This window comes from Bombina bombina, chromosome 4 (genome assembly GCF_027579735.1).
Source record: "Bombina bombina isolate aBomBom1 chromosome 4, aBomBom1.pri, whole genome shotgun sequence".
Lineage (NCBI taxonomy): Eukaryota > Metazoa > Chordata > Amphibia > Anura > Bombinatoridae > Bombina > Bombina bombina.
Window position 1 is genome coordinate 2,189,911 of NC_069502.1, and position 12,447 is coordinate 2,202,357.

Consider the following 12,447-nt stretch of genomic DNA (forward strand, 5'->3'; position numbering starts at 1 on the left):
CTGTTCAGAGTTGAAATAAATTATTAACAGTAAATAATATAAAAAATCCCATTCATATTTTCTAAATCAACAACCCACATAAGCTGTATATAGTAGGCTCATAAAAAAGAACATAAGATGAATTATTAGTTACCAATGTATAATAGAATTAGCAATATGTATAATAAATATTAACAAAATAGTTTATACCAATTTCTAATTCTTAACAAGTATTTTATATTGAATTCTAATTGTGTTTTTTATTGTGTCCTAATAATAGAGATTTTTTATGCTATAAATAATATGTTTGTCAAATTAGAAATTTAGAGTAAACCATGATGATAGCGAACTACCTTTAAGACCCACCATTTACATACGGGTCCAACATACGGGCATTAGTAACATTTAAAAAGGAGAAACCTAATCCACAGAAACTATCTTGATAAAGGCACGCTAAATGCTGAAACGCGTAGAAGTAACCTGTGGATTTATTGCACTCATCACCTATCTTCAAAAACTGTTGAAAGACTACAGGAGGATCCGGTACAAACAGCGGCTTGTTCAGCTAAATCGACAAGCTACACCGAAGAAACAAGAAAAAGACCGGGCTACATCAGACAGTGAAGCGGCTGCGAGTACTTCCGCAGTGCAAGGACAACACCGGCCAGGGAGTGCAGCCAGGTAAGTCTATCATTTAGCCAAAATACCATATACAAATCACAAGCCCATAAGGAATTACAGAGATAACCGTCACTTACATTTGATGCACTAGTTCTAATTTCAGCAACTACTTTCTAAACGTAGCGATAAGCTGCACTAATATCTGACACATTTTTTTTTCACACGAAAGATCGGATATAAAAATCCGCATCAATTTAACCCTTCACAAAATTTTGAAATATGTTATAACGTAGCGAGAAGCTGCACAAACAATTGACTTTTTTATTCACACGGAAAAACGGATAAAAAAATCAGCATTCATTTAACCACTCACACAATCTTGGAATGTGTAAAGACTAACTTTGGAGAAAGACTGCACTTTAACATCACCGTCACATTAAAGCATTGGCAAACAGCCAGATTTGGATACTAGCCTAGTTTGTATCAGTGTTTAAAGAGACTTATGATGTATTGATACATTCACACCAATCACAAAGAAAATATACAGACAATTGTGTAAAGAGAATTTTAATTTCTTCACTATTAAGTGTTATTCTATCTGCATATCTTCACTATTAGTGTTGTCTCTATCTATATTCTCACAAATTTGTTGTGATTATTTCGTAAAATATCTGAATTGAGTTACAATATTATCCTATAGATCAGGTCCATTAGTACAGTACAGTGTCTATATCGATATACTATTAGCATATTTTAGAAGTTGTGGCCACAACATACTTTTTATTGAACTTTTGAATTTTTGTATTTTTATACTGATTAAATTCCAACTATTATCTCAACAAAGTAGTATGATTTATTATACATAAACCATTAAAAAATAAAACTTTATTAGAATTTATTAAAAATGGGTACTTAAAATCACTTGCAGATATAAGATGTGTACAGTGCTTAAAAGAGCTTGATGTCTGATAGGCACATTGTATAAATTAATTTGTCAATTTGACCGAGACTGGGGGGCTCTTGTACAGATATTCCTCATTCAGTCGTTGTGAAGTGTCATAAACAATACTCTGACTTAGTAAGTTCAATAAAAACTAAATACTCTCAAAATGATCCCTAATGCAATACAAGGGAGTAAATAGGAAACCGGTATTTATTATATCAATGTTAGATTTAGTTATAAAATAATTTGTGCAGTAATGTTACAGATATGAGCACATTGATGAAGCAATTTGTTCCTCTATATACATTACTGAAAATCACATAGTGTGTGTAACAGTAAATGTATTTATATAGTTTGTATAGAACCTCTATGAGTTTATGATTGAGTTGTATATATATTCCTAAGCTCTTGTGAGTAAATCTTAATGATATTTGAATAAGATCACTATAGGTTTATAATTGGGTTATATGTATATTTCCCAAGTTCTTGTGAATTAAACTGCTGTATGTTGCAGCATCTTAGAGGACATTAGTTAAATCAGTATTTATTGTTCTGCCTGTATAAATAATAGGTTATATTGCACTTATATTATTTACCACTAGAGGGTAGTATTGTATAACTAATGTTAGAAGAGGAACAGAAAACTGAATCACTTTGTAACGATCCCTTGTTGGAATTATTAGAAGTAAAATTATTTAAATTAATTCACTGTAGTAGTGCTCAAATTTGTTACAATTTATCTAAGGGGAAACTCTAATAGTTATTGGTAGCACTAACCATATTGGAGTGGTGAGCGTTTATGAATGTGTAAACTTGTACATATATATTTGGTGGAATCACCGTAAGAGGCTAAATATCCAAGTGATCATTAAACACTCTCCCACTAATAGTTATCGACCTTCACTGTTGTGGGGCTATATACTAATAAGCTATCACAATTATAACATGCATTTATGGTATACAAAACCTGTTGAAATCAAGTGTAAATATGCGTTAGTAGTTACTGCATATCTAGGTATCCAGCAGGCATTGTAGTGCTTAGCTTAAACTACCCCGTCAAATATGAAGATCCTCTGATGTATCTAGGTTTGATTATATGTGACGGGGAGCAGTCTTGATAAAGGCCTGAGTTAAGGGCCGAAACGCGTCGACCTGCTGGTAAGCACCACTCCTTTTATTTCCTATATCTGGACCTACTATACTATTTTATTATACTTTTTACAGAGACAATCAAGGACGATACAAACATTGGTCTATTGAACTCCAAGGAAACGCCCAGGATCCCCTGAGGATCATCCCCATCAAACATACAAGGTTTTCCATTTTGGCTTTTATTTTGACTTATTGGATTACAATTATTTTATATATTGGATTTTTTGACACATTTTTGTCACATTATCATCATTTATTTTTATTTTAATTTTTAATTTTTAATCATTTTTAATTTTCAATTTTTAACATTTTGTCGCCACTCTTTGTATCACACTATCATTTTAATTTTTAATTTTACCATTTCACCAATAAGTTTCATCACCATTTTACATAATTTTTCATCACCATTTGTCATCATTTATGTACATTTCTGCAATTAACTTTGCAGACACTTCTGATTGAAATTTGCAGACACTGTTGATTACTCACTGGTTTGATTTTTGAATTCCACTTATTTATGTTACAACTGTACAATAATCTTTGATCCAAAGGTTCCTTGAAGTAGGTCTTATCAGGATCACTTCTCCATCATGCATTAATATACAAGCATTTTTATTAGCATGTATTAGTATTTTATTCTGTTTTAATTTCATGGATCCATGAGTAGTTTTATTGTTATTATATTTATGTGCAATATCTAATATAGTGTGTTAATAAATAATACTGACCTAATTATTATTCATTTTTATTATTAGTTATAATTTTTTAGGCTGTGGGTGTCACACCGCGCCACTCTAGCCATTGCTAGGGGCGTGGCATCTCCTCTGCTCATTGTCAGGGGCAGATGCGTGTGGCGCTGACGTCATCGCCGCACGCTCCAGAGGCCGGGCGGACCTCTGAGGTGCGAATCTGCACCTATTTAAATCTGGGAGGAACGATCTGTCACTGCCCAAGTATAGGTGTTACTCTGTGTGCTCCTGGGTGTGACAGATCGTTCCATATAGCTAATACCTTTGTTGCTGAACCTGCCTGTTTGCTGACTACTCTACTTGCCTTAACCCTTAATCTGCCGGACTGATCTTTGTTGCTGAACCTGCCTGTTTACTGACTACTCTACCTGCCTTAACCCTTAATCTGCTGAACTGATCTTTGTTGCTGAACCTGCCTGTTTACTGACTACTCTACCTGCCTTAACCCTTAATCTGCTGGACTGATCTTTGTTGCTGAACCTGCCTGTTTGTTGACTATGCTGCCTGTTTAACCCCTGAATTGCTGGATTGATTTACTGCTGCTGAACTCTGCCTGTCTGACTACTCTGCCTGTTTAACCCCTGAATTGCTGGATGGATATACTGCTGCTGATCCCTGCCTGTCTGACTACTCTGCTCATTTACCCCTGTTGTTCTGGATTGCCTCTTTGTTGCCAAACCCTTCCCGCCTGACCATTCTAGTGGTGTGCCCTTGGACTGCTTTACTGTTGCCGAACCCTGTCTGCCTGACCATTTTAGTGGTGTGTCCTTGGACTGCTCTGCCGTTTCCGCTGGGGACTGTCCTGCCTATGGTGAGTGCCGCTCTCCTCATCTTACTAACTTTCTTTGCTCTGGGATATTCCTTATTATTCCGGCTCGACGCCGGTATAACAAGATTACTGACCGAGTTCGGTCTGATAGAGGAGTATCCCATGAGCATTACAGTGGGATATTTCTGGCAGTTTCTGACAGCTTCAACTGAACTTTTACATTGTATTATTCAACAAAGCTGTTACATTGTATTATTTTGTCTATACACTGTATAAATTAACTTTCTTAATGTCAGCATGACATCTACTTTTAATCTATCATATGCAATGTGTCAGTTATTATTTTATTCTGTATCATCATAAGTGGTTTTCATCGCTATTCCAGTAGGATATATGTACATATGATTTTATCTGTGAAATAGCTTTGTATACAAGGATTAATCAGTTGGGATTGATTGATAGATTGTATTATATAATGTAGACATATTTTAGATCTAACACAGTTTTGAAACTGACTGTTTGACACAACAGCTAAAGACTGTTGGTGATTAGTGATGTCGCGAACATAAAAATTTGGGTTCGTGAACGGCGAACACGAACTTCCGCAAAAGTTTGCGAACCGGCGAACCGGGCGAACCGCCATAGACTTCAATAGGCAGGTGAATTTTAAAACCCACAGGGACTCTTTCTGGCCACAATAGAGATGGAAAAGTGGACTGTGGACTGTGGCATGCCGGAGGGGGATCCATGGCAAAACTCCCATGGAAAATTACATAGTTGATGCAGAGTCTGGTTTTAATCCATAAAGGGCATAAATCACCTAACATTCCTAAATTGTTTGGAATAACGTGCTTTAAAACATCAGGTATGATGTTGTATCGATCAGGTAGTGTAAGGGTTACGCCCTCTTCACAGTGCGCAGTGTAGGTGATTTACCTGCCCTGACCATGCTTTGCAGACCAGGTATCAGTGGTCAGATGGACCCTTGCCCCAACACTGTGTGCCATTATAGCAGACTTATATGGCTTTGGCATTGCTTTTTGGTAATTAGAAGGCTGCTAAATGCCACTGCGCACCACACATGTTTTATGCCCAGCAGTGAAGGGGTTAATTAGGGAGCATGTAGGCAGCTTGTAGAGTTAATTTTAGCTTAAGTGTAGTGTAGTAGACAACCCAAAGTATTGATCTAGGCCCATTTTGGTATATTTAATGCCACCATTTCACCGCCAAATGCGATCAAATAAAAAAAAATGGTTCACTTTTTCACAAACTTTAGGTTTCTCACAGAAATTATTTACAAACAACTTATGCAATTATGGCATAAATGGTTGTAAATGCTTCTCTGGGATCCCCTTTGTTCAGAAATAGCAGACTTATATGGCTTTGGCGTTGCTTTTTGGTAATTAGAAGGCTGCAAAATGCCACTGCGCACCACACGTGTTTTATGCCCAGCAGTGAAGGGGTTAATTAGGGAGCATGTAGGCAGCTTGTAGAGTTAATTTTAGCTTAAGTGTAGTGTAGTAGACAACCCAAAGTATTGATCTAGGCCCATTTTGGTATATTTCATGCCACCATTTCACCGCCAAATGCGATCAAATAAAAAAAAATTGTTCACTTTTTCACAAACTTTAGGTTTCTCACAGAAATTATTTACAAACAACTTATGCCATTATGGCATAAATGGTTGTAAATGCTTCTCTGGGATCCCCTTTGTTCAGAAATAGCAGACTTATATGCCTTTGGCGTTGCTTTTTGGTAATTAGAAGGCTGCTAAATGCCACTGCGCACCGCACGTGTTTTATGCCCAGCAGTGAAGGGGTTAATTAGGGAGCATGTAGGGAGCTTGTAGAGTTAATTTTAGCTTAAGTTTAGTGTAGTAGACAACCCAAAGTATTGATCTAGGCCCATTTTGGTATATTTCATGCCACCATTTCACCGCCAAATGCGATCAAATTTAAAAAAAACTTAAATTTTTTCGCAATTTTAGGTTTCTCACTGAAATTATTTACAAACAGCTTGTGCAATTATGGCACAAATGGTTGTAAATGCTTCTCTGGGATCCCCTTTGTTCAGAAATAGCAGACATATATGACTTTGGCGTTGCTTTCTGGTAATTAGAAGGCCGCTAAATGCTGCTGCGCATCACACGTGTATTATGGCTAGCAGTGAAGGGGTTAATTAGGTAGTTTGTAGGGAGCTTGCAGGGTTAATTTTAGCTTTAGTGTACAGATCAGCCTCCCACCTGACACATCAGACCTGATCCCTCCCAAACAGCTCCCTTCCCTCCCCCACCCCACAATTGTCCCCGCCATCTTAAGTACTGGCAGAAAGTCTGCCAGTACTAAAATAAAAGTTTTTTAAAAAAAAAAATTAATTTTTTTTTTAGCATATTTACATATGCTGTGGTGTAGCATGCCCCCTTAGCCCCCAACCTCCCTGATCCCCCCCCAAAACAGCTCTCTAACCCTCCCCATCTGCCTTATTGGCGGCCATCTTGGGTACTGTCTGCTATTATTTCACAGTCAAAAAAGTGTTGTTTTTTTTAAATGTACACTACTGTTACACCAGATATGAATGGTGGCACTGGGCAAGTGGGCACAGTATACGCTGTGAGCCTGACACACACGCTGGCAGGCAGGCAACTGCAATTAGATTACACAGGAAAAAAAAAAAAAAAAAGCAGATTGATGTTCTAGCCCTAAAAAGGGCTTTTTGGGGTGCTGTCCTTACAGCAGAGATCAGATGAGTCCTTCAGGACTGTAGTGGACACTGAATACACTAGCCTAGCTATCGATTTCCCTATTAAATCAGCAGCAGCTACACTGTCCCTCCTCTCACTAAGAATGCAGCTTCTGAATGAATCTAAAATGGATGCTGTCCAGGAGGTGGGAGGGTCTGGGAGGGAGAGTCTGCTGCTGATTGGCTGTAATGTGTCTTCTGAATGTGAGGTACAGGGTCAAAGTTTACTCAATGATGAGGAATAGGGGGCGGACAGAACATCGCTTATGTTCGCCGTCCGCGGCGAACGCGAACATGCTATGTTCGCCGGGAACTATTCACCGGCGAACTATTCGCGACATCACTAGTTTTGCCTGAGGAAACAGCGTTACTGCTGGGAAACGCGTTGCATATCTGGGGGTACAGACTGTGTATAACCACCATTTTTTAACACTGTATTGTTTGAATTTTATATGGTTTTAATAAATCAGTTTTTAAACTACAAACAGTGTTTACAAGCCCTAATTGTCAGGTGCACATATGTGATGAGCCTACTGTTTGGTTTATCACTGTGAGTGTGTTTGAGCTGTCCCTAGACTACGCGCAGCTGTCGGGAGGAGGTGAGCTGACACCTTTATACTGCCAGCCTGCGTCTACTAGCACATAAGGGTGATCTAAGGAAATGTCAGTACCCTGTGTTTTAAATTTTCTATCTGATTTGTCTGTTTGGTGACTGATACACACATAGGTGTATCTCTTATATTTGCTAAATGCTAAAGTTTAAAAAATAGCTTTTATTAAAGCATTAAAAAATGGAATAGTCACAAGCAAAAAGCCAGAGTAGCAGCGGTCTTACGCGTTTCAGCTCCTTAGACCGTGCTACACCTGGCTCAACAGTCCATTTAAATAACAATCGGCTAGATTACGAGTTGTGTGCTAAGGTTAAAAATCAGCGTTAAGAGGTCCTAACGCTGCTTTTTAACGCCATTTAGTAAGAAGACTTCATTGGAAGAGGATGCTCCGCGCCGGATGTCTTGAAGATGGACCCACTCCGCGCCAGATGGATGAAGATAGAAGATGCCGTCTGGATGAAGACTTCTGCCCATCTGGAGGACCACTTCTGCACAGCTTGGATGAAGACTTCTCCTGGCTTCGTTGAGGACTTCGGGCCAGTTGGGTGAAGACTTCTCCCAGTAAGGTGATCTTCAAGGGGTTAGTGTTAGGTTTTTTAAGGGGGTATTGGGTGGGTTTTAGAGTAGGGTTGGTTGTGTGGGTGGTGGGTTTTAATGTTGGGGGGGATTTGTACTTTTATTTTCAGGTAAAAGTGCTGATTACTTTGGGGTAATGCCCCGCAAAAGGCCCTTTTAAGGGCTATTTGTAATTTAGTGTAGGGTAGGGTTTTTTTTTTATTTTGGGGGGGCTTTTTTATTTTGTTAGGGGGATTAGATTAGGTGTAATTAGTTTAAAAATCTTGTAATTTATTTATTATTTTCTGTAATTTACGGCTAGATTTGGAGTTTGGTGGCCAAGGGGGTGCGTTAGCTACGCGGGCTTTTTTCTGGCTGCACCATAAAAATAACTCTGGTATTGAGAGTCCAAAAAAATGCTGCGTTAGGCTCCAAAAAAGGAGCGTAGAGCATTTTTACCGCAAATGCAACTCTCGATACCGGAGTTGCTTACGGACGCGGCCAGCCTCAAAAATGTGCTCGTGCACGATTCCCCCATAGGAAACAATGGGGCTGTTTGAGCTGAAAAAAAACCTAACACCTGCAAAAAAGCCGCGTTCAGCTCCTAACGCAGCCCCATTGTTTCCTATGGGGAAACACTTCCTACGTCTGCACCTAACACTCTAACATGTACCCCGAGTCTAAACACCCCTAACCTTACACTTATTAACCCCTATTCTGCCGCCCCCGCTATCGCTGACCCCTGCATATTATTATTAACCCCTAATCTGCCGCTCCGTAAACTGCCGCTACTTACATTATCCCTATGTACCCCTAATCTGCTGCCCCTAACACCGCCGACCCCTATATTATATTTATTAACCCCTAATCTGCCCCCCACAACGTCGCCTCCACCTGCCTACACTTATTAACCCCTAATCTGCCGAGCGGACCTGAGCGCTACTATAATAAAGTTATTAACCCCTAATCCGCCTCACTAACCCTATCATAAATAGTATTAACCCCTAATCTGCCCTCCCTAACATCGCCGACACCTAACTTCAATTATTAACCCCTAATCTGCCGACCGGAGCTCACCGCTACTATAATAAATGGATTAACCCCTAAAGCTAAGTCTAACCCTAACACTAACACCCCCCCTAAATTAAATATAATTTAAATCTAACGAAATTAATTAACTCTTATTAAATAAATTATTCCTATTTAAAGCTAAATACTTACCTGTAAAATAAATCCTAATATAGCTACAATATAAATTATAATTACATTGTAGCTATTTTAGGATTAATATTTATTTTACAGGCAACTTTGTAATTATTTTAACCAGGTACAATAGCTATTAAATAGTTAAGAACTATTTAATAGTTACCTAGTTAAAATAAGTACAAAATTACCTGTAAAATAAATCCTAACCTAAGTTACAATTAAACCTAACACTATACTATCATTAAATTAATTAAATAAAATACCTACAATTACCTACAATAAAACCTAACACTACACTATCAATAAATAAATTAAATACAATTCCTACAAATAACTACAATGAAATAAACTAACTAAAGTACAAAAAATAAAAAAGAACTAAGTTACAAAAAATAAAAAAATATTTACAAACATCAGAAAAATATTACAACAATTTTAAACCAATTACACCTACTCTAAGCCCCCTAATAAAACAACAAAGCCCCCCAAAATAAAAAAATGCCCTACCCTATTCTAAATTAATAAAGTTAAAAGCTCTTTTACCTTACCAGCCCTGAACAGGGCCCTTTGCGGGGCATGCCCCAAGAAATTCAGCTCTTTTGCCTGTAAAAAAAAACATACAATACCCCCCCCCCAACATTACAACCCACCACCCACATACCCCTAATCTAACCCAAACCCCCCTTAAATAAACCTAACACTAAGCCCCTGAAGATCATCCTACCTTGTCTTCACCTCACCAGGTTCACCGATCCGTCCTGGCTCCAAAATCTTCATCCAACCCAAGCGGGGGCTGGCGATCCATCATCCGGTGCTGAAGAGGTCCAGAAGAGGCTCCAAAGTCTTCATCCTATCCGGGAAGAAGAGTAGATCCGGACCGGCAACCATCTTCTTCCAAGCGGCATCTTCTATCTTCATCCGATGACGACCGGCTCCATCCTGAAGACCTCCAGCGCGGATCCGTCCTCTTCTTCCGACGACTTCCCGACGAATGACGGTTCCTTTAAGGGACGTCATCCAAGATGGCGTCCCTCGAATTCCGATTGGCTGATAGGATTCTATCAGCCAATCGGAATTAAGGTAGGAAAATTCTGATTGGCTGATGGAATCAGCCAATCAGAATCAAGTTCAATCCGATTGGCTGATCCAATCAGCCAATCAGATTGAGCTCGCATTCTATTGGCTGTTCCGATCAGCCAATAGAATGCGAGCTCAATCTGATTGGCTGATTGGATCAGCCAATCGGATTGATCTTGATTCTGATTGGATGATTCCATCAGCCAATCAGAATATTCCTACCTTAATCCTATCAGCCAATCGGAATTCGAGGGATGCCATCTTGGATGACGTCATTTAAAGGAACCGTCATTCGTCGTTCAGTCGTCGGGCCGGATGGATGTTCCACGTAGGAGGTCTTCAGGATGCTGCCGCTTCGCTCCGGATGGAAGACCATAGAAGATGCCGCCTGGATGAAGACTTCAATCGGATGGAAGACCTCTTCTGCCCCGCTTGGATGAAGACTTCGACCGGATCATGGACCTCTTCAGCCCCCCGCTTGGGCTTGGATCAGGACATCGGAGGAGCTCTTCTGGACCGATCGGAGAACCTGGCAGGGTGAAGACAAGGTAGGAAGATCTTCAGGGGCTTAGTGTTAGGTTTATTTAAGGGTTTGGGTTAGATTAGGGGTATGTGGGTGGTGGGTTGTAATGTTGGGGGGGGGTATTGTATGTTTTTTTTTTACAGGCAAAAGAGCTGAACTTCTTGGGGCATGCCCCGCAAAGGGCCCTGTTCAGGGCTGGTAAGGTAAAAGAGCTTTTAATTTAGTAATTTAGAATAGGGTAGGGAAATTTTTTATTTTGGGGGGCTTTGTTATTTTATTAGGGGGCTTAGAGTAGGTGTAATTAGTTTAAAATTGTTGTAATATTTTTCTTATGTTTGTAAATATTTTTTTATTTTTTGTAACTTAGTTCTTTTTTATTTTTTGTACTTTAGTTAGTTTATTTCATTGTAGTTATTTGTAGATATTGTATTTAATTAATTTATTGATAGTGTAGTGTTAGGTTTAATTGTAGGTAATTGTAGGAATTGTATTTAATTAATTTATTGATAGTGTAGTGTTAGGTTTAATTAGAACTTAGGTTAGGATTTATTTTACAGGTGATTTTGTAATTATTTTAACTAGGTAACTATTAAATAGTTCTTAACTATTTAATAGCTATTGTACCTGGTTAAAATAAATACAAAGTTGCCTGTAAAATAAATATTAATCCTAAAATAGCTACAATGTAATTATAATTTATATTGTAGCTATATTAGGATTTATTTTACAGGTAAGTATTTATCTTTAACTAGGAATAATTTATTTAATAAGAGTTAATTAATTTCGTTAGATTTAAATTATATTTAAGTTAGGGGGGTGTTAGTGTTAGGGTTAGACTTAGCTTTAGGGGTTAATCCATTTATTACAGTAGCGGTGAGCTCCGGTCGGCAGATTAGGGGTTAATAATTGAAGTTAGGTGTCGGCGATGTTAGGGAGGGCAGATTAGGGGTTAATACTATTTATTATAGGGTTAGTGAGGCGGATTAGGGGTTAATACATTTATTATAGTAGCGGTGCGGTCCGCTCGGCAGATTAGGGGTTAATAAGTGTAGGCAGGTGGAGGCGACGTTGAGGGGGGCAGATTAGGGGTTAATAAATATAATATAGGGGTCGGCGGTGTTAGGGGCAGCAGATTAGGGGTACATAGGGATAACTTAGCTGGCGGCGCTTTGCGGTCGGCAGATTAGGGGTTAAAAAAAAAATTTGAGTGGCGGCGATGTGGGGGGACCTCAGTTTAGGGGTACATAGGTAGTTTATGGGTGTTAGTGTACTTTAGGGTACAGTAGTTAAGAGCTTTATGAACCGGCGTTAGCCCAGAAAGCTCTTAACTCCTGCTTTTTTTCTGCGGCTGGAGTTTTGTCGTTAGATGTCTAACGCTCACTTCAGAAACGACTCTAAATACCGGAGTTAGGAAGATCCCATTGAAAAGATAGGATACGCAATTGACGTAAGGGGATCTGCGGTATGGAAAAGTCGCGGCTGAAAAGTGAGCGTTAGACCCTATTTTCAGTGACTCCAAATAC